The 2,500-nt window shown below is 39.0% G+C and overlaps 1 protein-coding gene across 1 annotated transcript in view; it reads left to right on the forward strand.

Annotated features, from left to right (window-relative positions):
* The window catches only part of LOC120568096 (homeobox protein Meis1-like), a 67,884-nt gene that overhangs the window by 21,402 nt on the left and 43,982 nt on the right, over positions 1-2,500 (forward strand). The window lies entirely within an intron of this gene.

Genomic DNA, 2,500 nt, shown 5'->3' on the forward strand with positions numbered 1-2,500 from the left:
TGGTCCCCTAATACTGTATCTGAAGTCTCTTTTATATAGACCTTAGTGGTCCCTTAATACTGTATCTTAAGTCTCTTTTATATAGACCTTAGTGGTCCCCTAATACTGTATCTGAAGTCTCTTTTATATAGACCTTAGTGGTCCCCTAATACTGTATCTGAAGTCTCTTTTATATAGGCCTTAGTGGTCCCCTGATTCTGTATCTGAAGTCTCTTTTATATAGACCTTAGTGGTCCCCTAATACTGTATCTGAAGTCTCTTTTATATAGACCTTAGTGGTCCCCTAATACTGTATCTGAAGTCTCTTTTATATAGGCCTTAGTGGTCCCCTGATTCTGTATCTGAAGTCTCTTTTATATAGACCTTAGTGGTCCCCTGATTCTGTATCTGAAGTATCTTTTATGTAGACCTTAGTGGTCCCCTGATTCTGTATCTGAAGTATCTTTTATGTAGACCTTAGTGGTCCCCTGATTCTGTATCTGAAGTCTCTTTTATATAGACCTTAGTGGTCCCCTGATTCTGTATCTGAAGTATCTTTTATGTAGACCTTAGTGGTCCCCTGATTCTGTATCTGAAGTCTCTTTTATATAGACCTTAGTGGTCCCCTGATTCTGTATCTGAAGTATCTTTTATGTAGACCTTAGTGGCTCCTTATGATCTCATAAGGAGAAGATTCCTGATTGGTCCATCTGAGCTTTCATTTTCTCAAAGGCAGAGCAGGATACCCAGGGCTCGGTTTACACCTATCACCATTTCTAGCCACTGGGGGACCATTGGCAGGCTGGGGGAACTCATATTAACGTTAAAAAAAACCTCATAAAGTGAACTTTTCATGCCATGGGACCTTTAAAAAAGGTATTAAGAAGGTTAAACCCTTTTGTAAAACATGAACAAGCACATAGAGATTGAATTATTTCATCATCTAGTTTGACAGTCAGTCACCGCGAAGAAAAAAAAAGACATGAATAAACTACTTTAAGGTAGATTTCTCCATCCATCCACCGTCATCCACCAGTTTTCCACTTCGCAGATCAGGTCTGGCATCTTGAGATAGAGAGAATTTGGAGCCGTTCGCCAAAACGACCGACCAATCAGCGTTGAGTTTGGAGGCGGGGTTTAGGTGCGAGACGCCAACGAGAAGCGACTGTTCGATCTAAACAACGTGGCAACAAGTTTTATCCCAATTAGAAAGTATTCCTTCATTGAAAGAAGAGCAAAAAACGGCACTGGAGGCTTTTCTCGGAGGAAAAGATGTTTTTGGTTGATTTGGCCCGTCTATCACCAACTATAGGTGGTAGATAGACAGATGGTTTATCCAATCAGATAACCAGGATTTTCTCCCCCTTTCCCAAAAGTTCTCCAACGGAAAGTTCCCAGATGGATATGCCGAGCAGATGCGAAGCGATGCATCATCTGGTGGAGTCAGGTTAAGCAGCTCCTGCATGGGACCCCAAACCTCCCTCTCAGGGCTAAATTAGGTGGTAATGGATCGGTGCATAGGCTACTCACCGATACGGCACCAGAAAAACAGCTCTGTTTTCAGATTTGTGACGGTGCATTGATCCGAGAGGCTTTCGAAGACTTTACGTAGCATAACCTTTTTTTCCCCCCAATGTTTTTGCGTGGCCTTTTTTATCGACACTTTTGTGTCTTTTGATGTTTTGAGGCTTTTTTTTTTCACCAATTTTTTTGTCACTTTTTTTCCGATTTATATATCGATTGTTTTTTATTAATTAATTAATTTCTTATGTTTTTTTTTTCTTTTTTTTGGTTAAACGTTTTCTGACTTTTTTTTCACTTTTTAGAAGTTTTTCTATTTTTTTTTTTATCATTTTTGTCACTTTTTTCAACCTTCTATAAAGTTTTTCTTTCAAATGCTATAAAATCTTAGCCTAGCGTTACTCATACTCAGATTCTAGTCAGAACGTGAACTTCACAACCTCCGAATGTTGTGGGCGGGACTAAGTTGGCCTGGCATCCAGGCTAATAAAATCTAATAAAATACCCAAATTAATTGAAAGTACTGAACTGATGATTAATTTTACACTAAGTAATTAAACTGGTTAAACTGTATGGAACCATCCACGTTACTTTTTTTTGGACTATTTGTTGAAAGAAATCCAAATTTTTGATATAAAGACTTTTTAAAATGGGTCTTTTGGGAGTTTTATCAACACCAAAAAGGAACTCTTTTCTCCACTTGGGAAGGAAGGACGAAAAACTGACGTCTGAAAGTAACTCAAAGCTGTCCAGATAAAAATGTAGCTATGATGCGCTAATTTGTACTTTGGGTACAGTGTTTTGGCAGATGTACTATACGTTATTGATGATGTGTGATGAGGTATTGTTATTGGTATTATTATTGTGTTTGAGGGGTTTTATGGAGGTGGCAGGGTTTTACGACATGTTGAACTTGACCGATCCGTTTGCAATACCGGGAGAGGCGATTAAGTGAGGAAGAGTGATGAAGGCTGACAGACGATGTGAATCCGAGGCGGAA

Source organism: Perca fluviatilis, chromosome 1 (assembly GCF_010015445.1).
Source record: "Perca fluviatilis chromosome 1, GENO_Pfluv_1.0, whole genome shotgun sequence".
Classification (NCBI taxonomy): Eukaryota; Metazoa; Chordata; class Actinopteri; order Perciformes; family Percidae; genus Perca; species Perca fluviatilis.